Genomic DNA, 17,878 nt, shown 5'->3' with positions numbered 1-17,878 from the left:
ATAAAATGCCTCGTAATTTTGGGAGCGTTGTATAATCAGTCGGGAAACCTCATATCAAGCGGATATTTGGCTTTGATGAAGTTTAACCTTCCGAAGAAGTAATGGAGCTCTTGGATTATTAAATGTAGGTTCGTATCCAGTCTCTCGGAAGTTCCCTTCTGATTAACAACTACGCAATATATCGATAAATATCATTAATTCTCAAATTTCCAATACACACCTTTTATTTGAAGGAGCAATCTATATATATTTCCTTTTTAATCGTACAGTTTCGTCTCAGTTATCTTCTGTCACAAATCTCAATAATCAGATTACATTTCTTCCAAACCAAGCTCAGGCTAATCGGCACGAAGACAATCTCGGAAACTCCCAGAGAGAGTACTACATAGAATACTTATGCGCTCATGGCATAGCTATTGTATGAACTACTTTTCGCATGGATTCTGCGAGTATGGAGATAGAAAATTAGTAAACGTCATTCAAGGGTAGAATTGTATCTGAATAATTCATCGAATATATAGAGATATTACAATTGCCCCTCGCAGCGAGCAAAGTTAATGATAATACACTTTGCGAGCTAACAGAAAAAAATTGTTGGGTTGTTTATTCAAAAGAGGAATATTTTGAATTAGTAGAATTTTATTATAGAGAATATGGGTAACATGTTAAGACAATAAGTTACGAGAATACCTGAGCTGTAGCTTTTACATGTACCGGGGTATACCCGCATCCCGAGTACATAACCAGGGAAGATGTAGATTGGTGTAATTACGAAAAAGGTCTACCCATTTGGGAACTGGCCTTCACAGGGAAACCCTGGAAAACCCGGAAGAATAGACCCCAGCTCAGGTATTAAACAAGATAGGAAAGCCTAAATCCAGTAATTTTGAAATATATAGAAGCTCTATAGATTAGATCGAAGGAAAAGTGCCTCATAGCCAAAAAAAATTTTACAATATTGCTCAAAAAAATTTTTCAAAATTCTTCTTTCGACGATGTAGCCGGCGATCTCGTTGTGAAGTCGATAGAACAGGAACACTGGATACGGACGCCGGGTAGGCGACGTACAGCGTTTGGTGGAGGCGGCACGGAGGACAGGCGATGGCTTATGGTACAGGATAGAAGCTGTTAACGTGCCGTAGAAACAGGAAGATCATCTCAGGAACAGATGGTCAGGGACGTGAACATGAAACAGGTTTAAAGTGGAATAAGAAAAGGTTCTGACTGCATAAATCCCTGGAAGAGAGTGGATTAAGGCAATGAAGTCCATATTTCATCGTTGAACTCAAAATCGGAGTGGATTCTTATATTCTTCCATCTGTACTAGACTGGAACATCCATCAGTCCTGACAATCGCGAATTTTTTTTTTCTTTTTTTTTTTTTTTTTTTTTTTTTTTTTTTTGTAGTCCTCAATACCAAAGTTGTTTTGCCTTACAACTGCTGATTGTCCAAAACATTGCCAAATAGACTGTGGGCATTTAAATTTTGTTGTAGCTCATATCGAATGTATTCCTCTCAAAAAAAAATTTTAATCTAATCTTCGTTTTGTTATAGTGCAGGTGGAAGTAGAGCATTGAATCTGTCCGAGGTTTGCTTTCAATTGCGAAATTAAGGATAAAATTTAAGTTTACACCTGATGAAAAATTTGAAACATAGGCATATGACACTGACTCCACAAAAGGAATAATTTGAAAAATTTTCATTATTCTTATAATTAATTGATTTATAGATCCACTTGCAAATAAATATCATTAATGATGACGTATGTTCATTTAACAAATCATCCAATCGCAGAATCTTCTTCATCCTCTTATGAACATTTATGGAAACATATTTCAACAATTATGTCCATAATATGAAACACACAAACTGCTATTCTTAAAATGTTAGTTAAAATTCTTAAATTAATTCTCCTGGTAAAGAAGGCATAATGAAAAATCTAAAAATTATAATAATTTTCTCTCGCGCAACCAGAGAGTTTCTTCAATTGTTTGCAACAGTGACATTATCGACTGTTGCTTCATTTCACAGTTCATTTGTTTTCTTGCGCGAACAGCGCACATCATACACACAGCGTATTTACCTACATATCCCACACTGTTCAAGTTTCACACGCAATTCTCACATAAGTGCCGTGTCTTGAGGAAATGTAGATGCACTTTCATTGTATATCACTGTGGCTTCTGCTCATAGTCCACACTTACAAACACTAGTAATTAACAAATTCTTCTACCTATCTTAAAATTTTTGTGCTAAACTATCACAGGAGTAATCTCACTGTCTCTTAACCTATCACAGGAGTAATCTCACTGTCTCTTAACCTATCACAGGAGTAATCTCACTGTCTCTTAACCTATCACAGGAGCAATCTCACTGTCTCTTAACCTCTCACAGGAGTAATCTCACTGTCTCTTAACGTATCACAGGAGCAATCTCACTGTCTCTTAACCTCTAGACAACATAAACTTCTTGATATTTATATACACATTCGACTCATAGTCAAATTCCACTCTAAATTCTTCTCCATATTTGGTATCACAGATATACGATCCTTCAAAAAATTTCTTAATATCATTATGCGGGAATAATCCCTTTATTCTTTTCGATTCGGGATATGCCAACAAGTATGATCCAGGATTTGGTATATTTACAATAACATATGGTCCGGTATAAATAAGATTCCATTTCTTTATGTTCTTCATCAGTTTCGAGGAATGGATGTGTCGCCTCAATAAAACCTTTTCTCCAAGATGAAACGTCTGAATCCGGTGAATCCGTTTATCATATGTCAATTTCCGTTGTATTGCCTTTTTAGTTAAATTGACAAGTGCGAGTCGAATCTTTTCCTCCCATTTTAAATTCTGGTCTTCATACTTTTCTTACGTTGCCTCCAGGTTTTGGAACGACTTAGAGCGGAGAACAATATGGACTAGTTGATGGCTCAATCAAGTTCCATTCTAACATTCTATTTATCTCCCTTTGAACGGATTGTTTTAAACGCCAGGGGATCGGATAGTGCGTGTAACAGTAAGTCTGATGTGGCTTCAATTGTAGGTGACAAATATACCCTTTAATAATTCCTGATTTCTCATCAAAAATCTCTTCATATGCCTCTAACAAATAATGAAGCTGCTGCCTTTGTTCTCCGGTAAGCTGATTTGATTCACTAGCTTTTATCATTGTTGTTTGGTTAAAGTCTTCCTGTTGTATCAAATCCTTTGAAAGCTCCTTCCAACGGCCGTTTGTAGTGACAATTAATTGAATTATGGCATCGCGACAATATATCTCATGCACAGTTTCCTTTCTATTTAAATCCAGTGCTATCTCTTCTCCATTTAATCTAAATTTAATTATTCCTTCCAAGAAATCAATCTGACAATCGTACTCCTGCATACTCCCAATACCAAGAATACAGTCCACTAATAACTTCTCCACTACAAGGAACGTGCATTTTATTGCTACATTTCCCATTTTCATCTCTAATTGTGTTTGTATTTTGACATTGGGAGAGCGTGCTCTAACAGCTCCGATGGTTTTGCAGTTCTGTACTTGCAAAATTGGTACCTTCTTCTTCCTAATAATTCTCCGAAAAAGAGCGCCTGAGATGACATTGGCGGAAGCGGCGGTGTCTAATACCACATTCGTTGGAACTTCCTCTATTTCAACAAATACTTCCGATACCGGAACACTCGATCTGTCATTATGACACGTTATTAAATCCTTTGTTAACTCTTCAGTCAACAGCTCACCATCATTATATCTTAACAATTGTAATTTTACTGTTTCGCCCCCAACAGATCCCCTGACCGCTCCTCCTGGGCACGATGCGGTCATGTTTAGTTTGACTGATTATTTGTCCGACTGGTATTTGTCTCTTCAGCTACTTCAGTGATTATCGGTTGTTGTGGTGAATTCTGTCTATGTTGTCTTGCTTGATTCGTGTAATTATTGTTGTTGTTCTGCTGGTGTTGGTAGAACTGTCCTGTGTTGCCATACATTGGATTATATCGATTAAAATTCCTACTGTTCCTAAAATAGCCCCTCGCTGCACCATTACTAAAGTTTCCATTATGGTAATAATTATTGTTTGCTTTTTGTCCATTGCTAAGTCTCCTCGGTGAGTGTAGTTGGTTATGATTATTGTTACTGCTACCATTACTGCCATTCCCACTCGAGTTGCAGCTCGGATTCGCTTCTATTGCTCTTCTTTGATATGAAATTTCTCTTGCTCTTTTATTGTCCTCCTCAATTATATCAATACGATCAAGCGTAGTCATAAATCAGTCTATATCCTTATCATTTACATATAACAGCTGATTCCTTATACTGGTGGGTAGTCTGGACTTGAGTATTCTAAGTATATCCGACAAAGGAATCGGTACATCCCAATACAAAGATTTATTAATGTATTTCTCAAAATATCTCTTTAGAGATCCTCTAGAAAATGAGAAAGGCTCAGGATATAATACTTCCTGCCTAAGTCTTTCTTGTATTCCAGCAGACCAATATTTTGCTAGAAAAGTCTGCTCAAATTCTTCGTAACATTTACAAGAAGATGTTTGTTCGGATGCCCACAATGCTCCTGTTCCTTGTATATATCCAGATACAAAACTAATCTTTTGCCATTCTGTCCAAGATCGTGGAAATAGACCTCTGAAACTTCGAATAAAGACTACAGGATGAACATTTTTTTTTGTCAGGGTTAAAGATTTGAAATTGTCTCTGTTTAATCATCTTTTCCTCAACGGTACTACGATTCCAAAAATCATCCTGTTCGTACTCTTCCCTGTGGCTATCCGTTATATCGAATCTAACTTGTGACGTACCAGTTCTGTCTACATCGGATCTTGACGTGGACGGAATTTCACGCGCAGATTGAGAATGTTGTTTCCTACTTCTCGCTGTTTCTAAATCCTCCTGCGAGAGATTTAGTGATCTTTCGATATTTTCTTTCCAACGCGAGAAATCTTCGCCAAGTTGTTCTCGAACTTCCTTTAACCCTTTGTTAAAAAAATTATCCTCGGAACTCTCTGAAATTGACTGTAAAGCTACTTTCACAGTTTCTTCTATCGTTTCCGAAGGAGAATTTTGCCGCTCTAATGTCATTTCTGAAAACTTTCCCGCAAGTACATTCATTCTATGTTCCACTGTCTCCTGTTTTTCCTTCACTTCGTCAAATTGCTTCTTTAGATTATCTTGGGATTCTGTTATTTCTGGTATCATAGCTACGGAACACTGTATGTCCTTTTGAGCTTGTATTACTTGAGGAACCAGTTCTACTTGTTTTTGTATCGTGTCAATTTTGACGGATACATATTCGGTTAGTTCCGCTTTTAATTTACTATTGTTTTCTTGGCATTGTTGGCGGACCTGCTCAATTCGAGCAATAAGATTCTGTTCGGTCCTTTCTGCCTGTTCCTTTATTTCCTGTGTCTGAGTATTTAATCTCTGATCTAATTCGGTAAAGGTTGCTCTTAACTGATTTTGTAATTCTGTTTGATTTTCGGCTAATTGATTTTGGAGTTCATTTTGTATAACGGATAAGTCTCGTTTTACCTCCGCTTGGCCTTCGGCTAATAGAGACAACTGTTGCATAATAACAACTAATGTGTCAACAACAGTCTGATCAGCTGTTGTATGAATGTTTTCTGAACCAGCGGGATTATTTATATTGCTACCGCTAGCCACAACAGTCTCAGAATTGCTATCCGTGGCCTCTGCTTCCGTGCAAACAGCTGAAGGCTGTTGCACGTCTCGTTGCTGATTCAATGAAATTTTAAATGCCGCTCTGGTCAATACCATTAAATAACTGTCAATATCAGGTTCTAGTCACTTTTTACAGTTTCAAATTTACTGTCGTAGACCCACTTAACTTTAAAATTACTTCACAGATGGTATAAAGTTCAATGTCCAGATACGAAAATCACACAATATACAGTTCTACAATCTAACTACTATCTGGAAAAAAGTTCTTTCTAAATTGATTTCAAACTATTTTAACTACAGGATAAAAAAATTAGATTTCTCTGGCCTTGTTCTGTAGTCTCGGTGTTCTCCAATAGTTGAAATCGTTTCTTGGTATCAGCAATCTTTTACTATGGGCACTGAATCTCTCTTCAGATTAGTCACCTCTCGTTCTCGTTGGTTTTCATGAAACAATAAATACATATATTATATAACAATCCAAGAGAGTCCTGTCACACTGGCGCCACTGTAATTTTTCCTCTCCTATCTACGTAATTCTGTAGCTCTCAATTCGTTCGAGCAATCAATCATTCATGATAGGAAACACAGTCATAGCTCAGTCACTCAAAATGACTCTGAAATCAGGCGATGATTCTTCTTTTCTGCAGGCTCGTGCTTTGCGGCAGTCTGCTAATCTGTACAAATAAAATGCCTCGTAATTTTGGGAGCGTTGTATAATCAGTCGAGAAACCTCATATCAAGCGGATATTTGGCTTTGATGAAGTTTAACCTTCCGAAGAAGTTCAAAAATGGTTCAAATGGCTCTGAGCACTATGGGACTTAACTACTGTGGTCATCAGTCCCCCAGAACTTAGAACTACTTAAACCTAACTAACCTAAGGACATCACACACATCCATGCCCGAGGCAGGATTCGAACCTGCGACCGTAGCAGTCGCGCGGTTCCGGACTGCGCGCCTAGAACCCTTCCGAAGAAGTAATGGAGCTCTTGGATTATTAAATGCAGGTTCGTATCCAGTCTTTCGGAAGTTCCCTTCTGATTAACAACTACGCAATATATCGATAAATATCATTAATTCTCAAATTTCCAATACACACCTTTTATTTGAAGGAGCAATCTATATATATTTCCTTTTTAATCGTACAGTTTCGTCTCAGTTATCTTCTGTCATAAATCTCAATAATCAGATTACAGTTCTTCCAAACCAAGCTCAGGCTAATCGGCACGAAGACAATCTCGGAAACTCCCTTTCTTTTTTTTCTAACAACCACCAGAGAAAGTACTACATAGATTACTTATGCGCTCATGGCATAGCTATTGTATGAACTACTTTTCGCATGGATTCTGCGAGTATGAAGATAGAAAATTAGTAAACGTCATTCAAGGGTAGAATTGTATCTGAATAATTCATCGAATATATAGAGATATTACACCGTGGTATCGTGTGGTTTTTGATGGAGTGGATGATAGATCCTGGGCGGTGAACGGCCGCTACCATAGTTTAACTTCTGAAGGGGCTATGTTTCGAGAGGTCTGCATGTGCTCCAGAGTAAGAATTTTTTCCGCTTGTTTCATGGAACTGAGGATAAACAGAGTATGAGTTACTATTTTTTGTATCACGTGTGATAATTTTTAAATCACTATGCCGAACTCTGAACTGTTTTTTGCTGGTGAATTTTTCGTGTGCTTTGATTACGAAATGGACTTAGTTTTCGCGTATCTTCGATCACAGTTTAGTTTGGGGATTTTGCTACAATTCTCGTAACGCTCTCAACGTAACTTCACTGCATTTGATAAGGTTATTTTCTGTCTGTATTTTAGCTGAATATCATAGGAGCGCTCCCCGTTTATTTGAGACGTTCTTTCTTCAACAAGCACTATTCAATATAATTCTCTGTTGCCTACATCAACTACAAACGTTAGAATAAAACACTTGTTATCAAATTATTCATTTAACTTTTATTCTGTACTGATTTGTATTTTATGAACTTGCGATTCGTGCCACTGCGTAGACTATTTGACTGTAGAATCACAGCTACAGATTATTATTTGCAGCGAATTAGGTTGTGGGGCATAAAAGCAGACGTGTGCGGCTCGACCATATGTCTACATCGAACTAATCATATTAAACAGAGCCGTAAAAAGCTCAGGTACCTAAAGTACGAATAATCTCAGGTAAAGATGCAAGTAGTTTCCTCGTACGGTATGCTGTTTGGAAGAAAAGCTACACTAGCAGTAACCGTTAGGTACTGTCGCAATACCATGCATCCATGACGGCAAAATGAGACAAATACATCAAATATGCTTAAATACGTTACGAAAATGCCTCCTCGGAGTTATAGGCTGTCCCCAAATAGAATAGAAATTGCCTCTTCGTTTACTACAAAACAAGAACGAACTATCTGACGAAACTACAGCAACTATGAATTGGGAACAATGACTTATTTATAGTGTGCCATTACATAGGTAGGGTAATATTGTACTATCATAGAGTCCGTTCTTGTTGCGAAGTGAGTAATGAACCAATTCTTAACATTTTTGGAACAGTGATTAATTTTTTTAAAATTTTTTGTTTTTAAACTCCCCTCTTAATCACACCACGTATGTTACAAGAACATAGGTGACCGGTTTCGGTCATATCACATGACCATCATCAGACCTTTAATTTAATTTAGAAAGTAATAGAAACCTTACTAGATTTACAATAGAGGGGACACTGACTATACATCGTCTGTACAATTATTTTAAAGTTTTAATTGATATTTTATACAACATTTAAGTAATTCCATGGTTGTAAAGAGATATTATACGTAACTATTTTTATGTTATTATTGTACTTCGTTTTTTTACGTTTTGACGATTATATGAACCCATTTTTATACTGATTGGTCGATGTGAGGTGGAGGGGGAAGAGGTAGTCGGAGCATCTTCGTACCTAAGCGTATGCTCGTCACTTGCTGGCACCAGTTGACATCACAGCAGCTGAGAAGAGTGCTCCTCCTGCCATCTTCGAAGGATGCCATGGGTATAACACGTCTTATTGTATTTTATCCTTACAAGCATTTTGTCTTATTTTATTGTAAATCTAGTAAGGTTTCTATTACTTTCTAAATTAAATTACAGGTCTGATGATGGACATGTGATATGACCGAAACCGGTCACCTATGTTTTTGTAACATAGGTGGTGTGATTAAGACTGAATTTTAAAAACAAAAAAATTTAACCAATTCTTAGTCTATTTCGGGAGCAGTCTACAACGCAGAGGAGGCATTTTCGCGATATATTTAAGCTTATGTGATGTGTTTGTGGAAGATTTTAGTAGTACATTAATTTATTGACGTGTTACATTATTATCAGCCATGATACACAATACTTCCTGTTCTGTACACAGGGTTTAGCATCCCTCCATATTTACCTCTTTACACTGATTAGCCAAAAAATTCTGACCACTTACTTAAAACCGTGTTGATCCACTTCCGGAATACAATTCAGCAGTTATTCTGCGTGCCATGGATTCTACAAGTACTTGTTAGTTTTCCACACGTTTGTGGCAACAGATGCCTGCGCACAGGTCACACGCTTCACGTAATTTACGAGCTGCTGGTTCGTGGGCGCGGAGCTGGCGCCCAATAGCGTCCCAGTTGGGTTTCAACAAATTCAGATAAGCCGAATCTGATGGTCAAAACGCCAATGTGAGTTCACTATCATTCTACTAAAACCATCGCAGCACCATTCTGGCCTTGTAACACCGACAGTTATCCCGCTGGAAGATGCCATCGTTGTTGAGCAAGACATCAAGCATAATGGGTTACAGTACACGTAGTCACAGTTCGATTACTACCGCATGTCCCATAGAAGCCATGTGACTGTACCCCATAACATAAAATTGCTCCCGCCAGCCTGCGTCCGTGGCAGGCCGCATGTTTCGAGCAGCCGTTTGCCTGGATGAATGTGACAATCAAGCTGGCTTAACAATAAACGGGATTGATCCGACCAGGCAACACGATTCCATTGATCAGTTGTCCAACCACTATAATCCCGTGCCCAGTGTAATCATAATTGACGATTTTGTTGTCAGCATGGGAACGCGTAGATGTCCTCTGCTGCGGAACACCACGGTCAACACCGTGCGCTGAAGGGTGTGCTCCAAAACACTTGTGCTTGCGTCAGCACTGTGCTCTGTCGTCAGATCTGCCACAGACCGTCGCCTATCCTGCTTTAGAGAGCGGGCAAGCCTCCGATTACTATCTTCTGTGATGAGGTATGGACATCCAACTTCTTGTCGCCTACTCGTGGTTGTAGAGTTCAATCATTTTCCATAGGTGCTCACGGCAGTAGCAAGCGAACAGCCGACCAGCTCCGCCGTTTCCGTGGTGCTCTCTCCCAGGCACTGGACCACAACAATCTGGCTTTTATCAAAGTCACTTAAGTCGGAGGATTTTTGTATTGTGCCACTTATTGCCGCTAGAATGATTCCCATTCGTCTCCGCTCCTCTCATATCTTTCCTTACCGCGTCTTGTGCCCTCAGCGCCACCAGGAAAAGAATTGGGAATTTGTGGTAATGTGTTACGGGACCAAACTGCTGATGTCATCGGTCTCTAAGCTTACGCACTACTTAATCTAACTTAAACTAACTAATCAGAAGGACAACACACACGCCCATGCCGGAGGGAGGACTCGAACCTCCGACGGGAGTAGCCGCGTGGACCGTGACAAGGCGCCTTTGACCACGCGGCTACCCCGGTCGGCGCCACCAGGAAGCACACAACCTCGCGGTGGGCAGCGGTCGTAATGTTTTGCCTCGTAAGTGTAACATAGCTTGTTCGTAAGTTTTTAAAAAGTTAACTTCCACTTTTATTGCCTGTCATTTTTCGTTTTAACTGATGAAACATTACCTGCTTTTATGATGTATAATATACACTATGTGATCAAAAGTATCCGGACACCTGGCTGAAAATGATTTACACGTTCGTGACGTCCTCCATCGGTAATGATAGAATTCAGCATGGTGTTGGCACACCCTTAGCCTTAATGAGAGCTTCTACTCTCGCAGGCATACGTTGTCAGGTGCTGGAAGGTTTCTTGGGGAATGGAAGCCCAATGCTGCACTGAGGAGAGGTATCGATGTCGGTCGGTGAGGCCTGGCATGAAGTCGGGGTTTCAAAACATCCCAAATGTGTTCTATAGGATTTAAGTCAGGACTCTGTGCAGGGCAGTCCATTACAGGGATGTAATTGTCGTGTAACCACAGATCGTGCATTACGAACAACTGCTCGATCGTGTTGAAAGATGCAATCGCCTTCCCCGAATTGCTCTCCAGCAATCGGAAGTAAGAAGGTGCTTAAAATATCAATGTAAGCATGTGCTGTGATAGTGCCACGCAAAACAACAAGGGGTGCAAGCTCCTTCTATGAAAAACATGACCACACCATAACACCACCGCCTCAGAATAGTGCTGTTGGCACTACACACGCTGGCAGATGACGATCACGGGGCATTCACCACACCCTACACCCTGCCATCGCGTCACCACGATGTGTACCGTGACTGGTTGCTCCACACAACGTTTTTCCACTGTTCAATCGTCCAGTGTTTACGCTCCTTACACCATGCGCTGCGTCGTTTGGCATTTACTGGCGTAATGTGTGCCTTATGAGCAGCGGCTCGACCATGAAATCCATGCTTTCTCACACCCCTCCTAATTGTCATAGTACTTGCAGTGGATCGTGATGCAGTTCGGAATTCCCGTGTGATGGTCTTGATAGACGTCTGCCTATTACTCATTACGACCCTCTTCAACAGTCTTCGGTCTGTGTCAGTAAACAGACGAGGTAGGCCTGTACGCTTTTGTGCTGTACATGTCCCTTCATGTTTCCACTTCACTGTCACATCGGAAACAGTGGACCTAGGGATGTTTTGGAGTGTGGAAATCTCGCTTACAGACGGATGACACAAGTGACACCCAATCACCTGACCACGTTCGAAGTCCGTGAGTTCCGCGGAGCGCCCCATTCTGCTCTCTCACAATGTTACTGAGGTCGCTGATATGGAGTAGCTGGAAGCAGGTGGCAGCACAGTGCACCTAATATGAATAACTTATGTTTTTGTCGGTGTCCGGATACTTTTGATCACATAGTGTATATTGCTATCATTTCTGCAGTTACAACCTGCACTTCGTTTTAATTTAAGTTTTATTTAATAATTCCTCTTTGCTTCATACTTTTTACAGTTAACATCCTGCTCGAAGTCCGATTATATTGTTAGTGCGCCGTCGTAAGACGTCACGCAGCCTCAGCTGTTTCATATCCGCGCCACTGGCACGGCAGTGATGACGGAGCAGCTCGGCGCCGCGATATAAGCGCCACTGCGAGGACGGCTGGAGAGAAGAAGAAGGGAGCGAGGAGTCTGGTGGTGGAATGAGAGCGGACAACAAGTAGACAGCCGTTGGATTTGACTCCACGCCGTTGCTGCCAAGGTAGGACAGCGGCAACATGGAAGAACGAGTTGGGCGAATACTGACTCTACGGCGGGACTGGGTGCAGTTTGCTTCAGGGCTAGATGGCCGGTCTTTCCAGCAAGCAGAACCTGGAGACAGCGAATTTTCCTCTTTGAGTGTGATGTAAGATAGGCCTGTTCTCCAATGGTTAGGTGTCTAATGATGTTATAATCAGTTGTCGGCTGCTGTATGTACTGAGCGTAACTCAGCCTGGTCATCACGTATTACCAGCATTCGCTGATCGATGTGTGTCTGCGTCTTAACTGTCATGATGCATTATCCAAGTCTGTTAGTTGCCAGTTCGTTTGATCCCCTTTAGTCTGCTGTTATTTGAGATTTCACTCATTTTTTCTGTAACCAACCAGCTCTTTAACTGCCAGGCTTCATCTGAATTTTTTTGGAAGGTTCTCTAGCGCAGAGGATGTATTATGGTCACCGCTTGCGCATTTCTCCCGTGGTTCCATTTAACGAGTTCCTATCTGTGCAGTTGTTGTTTACCTAGATTATTGTGAACTTCCTTTTAAGATTATTGTGTATTTCATTTTAGAATTCTAAGCAGAATTTGTTGCTTCTACAGTTGTTTTCATGTCTGCTGAAAATTACTGACACATTTGTGAGCAAGTTGTTTCAGACTATTTAAACGTTCAGCTGTTTGTTAAGCTTGTGCTGTTGTATTGCTATGCTTTTGTAAATTCTTTGGGCAGAGAGATTCAATTTAGGCTCTTTTATCGTCTTTCGGAAATTATTTTGTCGAGCTCGAAATAAATTACTGGGTAATTGTTTACTGTGAAATTAATATTAATTGATGTTAATGGCAAAATACCATTGGTACTACATGAATCACCTGTTGCAAAGGTTTCGAACTATTTCTCTGGTATTTGGTGGTTTTGCTAGATTGTTGTATTGATCTGCTACGGAACTGACTTGTAATTTAATGGTGAAACAATTCTCTTTCTGGAAAGTGTAACTCCCTTAAAATTTACTTAAATTTACTGTATGTGTGGCAAGCAAATGTTTAAAGCTTGTTTAAATGAAATAAAATCTATTTGGCTAGGGGCAAAGACTTCTCACAGCCCAACTCTGTCCTACCATTCCCTCTAACGGCATCGTTACGTTTATTTATTTCCACTTGTGAAGTGGTATGCCTGCATCGTCCCTCCACAGTTTCCAATTTTATATAGTATGTAATCGATATATTCATTGTACGCTTTCCTACTGGTTACGATCTTTGTTAGCCAGTACTGTTTGTACGGTTTATGACACCATCTGCTGGCAAAAAATTCTTTTCTTTATCACTACGTTTCTAGTTGGATGGCCAGTTTGGCACCTGGGTCCACATATATGAGAGCTTTATTTTCAGTATTTCACTGTATGTGCCCACCCGTGTAGTTTGTTGTTGCTTTTCAGGGCGACTATTGATGAAACTTACGTCCACATGGATACGCTTTTTCCTGAGGCATCTTTTTGTATTACTGTGTTCTCCACAGCTATGTTTGATGATGATATATCGAAACGTCTCAATAAATTGATCTGCGGCCAACTCTGAATGGTCGCCTACCTCACAGATGGAAGCATTTCTCTGTTGTGGCTATACTCCTGTAGTCGAAGAAAAACTACTGCTTGTTTTGTAAGTATGTCTGGTTTCATTCTTTTAATGTGTCCATAGAATCTTAAACTGCGTTTTCTAATGTCTCTCTATATATTTGTGTATTGCTTGCTTTCCTGATTGCTTCTGTGTCAGTATTATTAGGTTAAAAGTCTCATAGGACCTTTTCGTTATTGTTTTCAGTGTCTGTTCAGAATTGCTGTTTCTGGTTAAAAGAGAAATTCTGGTTTCAATATTATTTCACAATTTATTAGTTCTGTGTGCCTGGAAGTAAATTTATCGTTACAGATATTTTGAGTAATTCGGTATATAGTTTCCATCTTTTGACATCCAAATTCTTTTTTTCGATTAGCTTTTCCTGAATGATTTCACCAAGATGTTTAAATTGTGGAATTGCTTTAATTTTGCTGTATTTCGTCTACATGAATTTTGGTTCTTGTTTGTTGCAGGTCATGTGCTCTGTCTTACCAAAATCGATCGACTTTTTCTGCAATTTCTTTCAAGAGGTCAGTCTGATTTTTGACTGATGAAATGTCGGGAGTTAACATTGCTAAACTGTCTGAAAATACTATGCAAGCTATAGATAACTTCCCTCTGCCTAAAGTGATTGGTTGGACAGTTTTGAGTGCCGATTTTTATTTGCGCCATCCTTGTATCACTTTTTCAACAATTTTTTTTTGTCGTCAGTCTACTGACTGGTTTGATGCGGCCCGCCACGGATTCCTTTCCTGTGCTAACCTCTTCATCTCAGAGTAGCACTTGCAACCTACGTCCTCTGTTATTTGCTTGACGTATTCCAATCTCTGTCTTCCTCTACAGTTTTTGCCCTCTACAGCTCCCTCTAGTACCATGGAAGTCATTCCCTCATGTCTTAGCAGATGTCCTATCATCCTGTCCCTTCTCCTTATCAGTGTTTTCCACATATTCCTTTCCTCTGCGATTCTGCGTAGAACCTCCTCATTCCTTACCTTATCAGTCCACCTAATTTTCAACATTCGTCTATAGCACCAAATCTCAAATGCTTCGATTCTCTTCTGTTCCGGTTTTCCCACAGTCCATGTTTCACTAGCATACAATGCTGTACTCCAGACGCACATCCTCAAAAATTTCTTCCTCAAATTAAGGCCGGTATTTGATATTAGTAGACTTCCCTTGGCCAGAAATGCCTTTTTTGCCATAGCGAGTCTGCTTTTGATGTCCTCCTTGCTCCGTCCGTCATTGGTTATTTTACTGCCTAGGTAGCAGAATTCCTTAACTTCATTGACTTCGTGACCATCAATCCTGATGTTAAGTTTCTCGCTGTTCTTATTTCTACTACTTCTCATTACCGTCGTCTTTCTCCGATTTACTCTCAAACCATACTGTGTACTCATTAGACTGTTCATTCCGTTCAGCAGATCATTTAATTCTTCTTCACTTTCACTCAGGATAGCAATGTCATCAGCGAATCGTATCATTGATATCCTTTGACCTTGTATTTTAATTCCACTCCTGAAACTTTCTTTTATTTCCATCATTGCTTCCTCGATGTACAGATTGAAGAGTAGGGGCGAAAGACTACAGCCTTGTCGTACACCCTTCTTAATACGAGCACTTCGTTCTTGATCGTCCACTCTTATTATTCCCTCTTGGTTGTTGTACATATTGTATATGACCCGTTTCTCCCTATAGCTTACCCCTACTTTTTTCAGAATCTCGAACAGCTTGCACCATTTTATATTGTCGAACGCTTTTTCCAGGTCGACAAATCCTATGAAAGTGTCTTAATTTTTCTTTAGCCTTGCTTCCATTATTAGCCGTAACGTCAGAATTGCCTCTCTCGTCCCTTTACTTTTCCTAAAGCCAAACTGATCGTCACCTAGCGCATTCTCAATTTTCTTTTCCATTCTTCTGTATATTATTCTTGTAAGCAGCTTCGATGCATGATCTGTTAAGCTGATTGTGCGATAATTCTTGCACTTGTCAGCTCATGCCGTATTCGGAATTGTGTGGGTGATGCTGTTCCGAAAGTCAGATGGTATATCGCCAGAATCATATATTCCACACACCAACGTGAATAGTCGTTTTGTTGCCACTTCCCCCAATGATTTTAGAAATTCTGATGGAATGTTATCTATTCCTTCTGCCTTATTTGACCGTAAGTCCTCCAAAGCTCTTTTAAATTCCGATTCTAATACTGGATCCCCTATCTCTTCTAAATCGACTCCTGTTTCTTCTTCTATCACATCAGACAAATCTTCACCCTCATAGAGGCTTTCAATGTATTCTTTCCACCTATCTGCTCTCTCCTCTGCATTTAACAGTGGAATTCCCGTTGCACTCTTAATGTTACCACCGTTGCTTTTAATGTCACCAAAGGTTGTTTTGACTTTCCTGTATGCTGAGTCTGTCCTTCCGACAATCATATCTTTTTCCATGTCTTCACATTTTTCCTGCAGCCATTTCGTCTTAGCTTCCCTGCACTTCCTATTTAGTTCATTCCTCAGCGACTTGTATTTCTGTATTCTGGAACGTGTTTGTACTTCCTCCTTCTGTTACCCATGGTTTCTTCGCAGCTACCTTCTTTGTACCTATGTTTTCCTTCCCAACTTCTGTGATGGCCCTTTTTAGAGTTGTCCATTCCTCTTCAACTGTACTGCCTACTGCGCTATTCCTTATTGCTGTATCTATAGCGTTAGAGAACTTCAAACGTATCTCGTCATTCCTTAGTACTTCTGTATCCCACTTCTTTGCGTATTGACTCTTCCTGACTAATGTCTTGAACTTCAGCCTACTCTTCATCACTACTATATTGTGATCTGAGTCTATATCTGCTCCTGGGTACGCCTTACAATCCAGTATCTGATTTCGGAATCTCTGTCTGCCCATGATGTAATTAATTGAAATATTCCCGTATCTCCCGGCCTTTTCCAAGTATACCCCCTTCTCTTGTGATTCTTGAACAGGGTATTCGCTATTACTAGCTGAAACTTGTTACAGAACTCATTAGTCTTTCTCCTCTTTCATTCCTTGTCCCAAGCCCATATTCTCCTGTAACCTTTTCTTCTACTCCTTCCCCTACAACTGCATTCCAGTCGCCCATGACTATTAGATTTTCGTCCCCCTTTACATACTGCATTACCCTTTCAATATCCTCATACACTTTCTCTATATGTTCATCTTCAGCTTGCGACGTCGGCATATATACCTGAACTATCGTTGTCGGTGTTGGTCTGCTGTCGATTCTGATTAGAACAACCCGGTCACTGAACTGTTCACAGTAACACACCCTCTGCCCTACCTTCCTATTCATAACGAATCCTACACCTGTTATACCATTTTCTGCTGCTGTTGATATTACCCGATACTCATCTGACCAGAAATCCTTTTCTTCCTTCCACTTCCACTTCACTGACCCCTACTATATCTAGATTGAGCCTTTGCATTTCCCTTTTCAGATTTTCTAGTTTCCCTACCACGTTCAAGCTTCTGACATTCCACGCCCCGACTCGTAGAACTTTATCCTTTCGTTGATTATTCAATCTTTTTCTCATGGTAACCTCCCCCTTGGCAGTCCCCTCCCGGAGATCCGAATGGGGGACTATTCCGGAATATTTTGCCAATGGAGAGATCATCATGACACTTCTTCAATTACAGGCCACATGTCCTGTGGATACACGTTACGTGTCTTTAATGCAGTGGTTTCCATTGCCTTCTGCATCCTCATGTCGTTGATCATTGCTGATTCTTCCGCCTTTAGGGGCAATTTCCCACCCCTAGGACAAGAGAGTGCCCTGAACCTCTATCCGCTCCTCCGCCCTCTTTGACAAGGCCATTGGCAGAATGAGGCTGACTTCTTGTGGCGGAAGTCTTCGGCCGCCAACGATACAAGTGGAAAATAATAGAGACAGCCGATCTGCTTGTTCTCCCATTTTCATTTCCAAAGAATCTGTCATTTCCCCACAAATTTAACCTTGGACTTTGCATCTGTCAGCGTCTGTTTTATGATTCCATTCTCACCCAACCTTGTTCTTTTAAAATTTGGAAGAGTGACTCTCAATTAACTAAGCCATAGGCTTCTTTGAAATC

Source organism: Schistocerca piceifrons, chromosome 3 (assembly GCF_021461385.2).
Source record: "Schistocerca piceifrons isolate TAMUIC-IGC-003096 chromosome 3, iqSchPice1.1, whole genome shotgun sequence".
Taxonomy (NCBI): Eukaryota; Metazoa; Arthropoda; class Insecta; order Orthoptera; family Acrididae; genus Schistocerca; species Schistocerca piceifrons.
Note: the sequence above shows the minus strand (reverse complement) of the source record.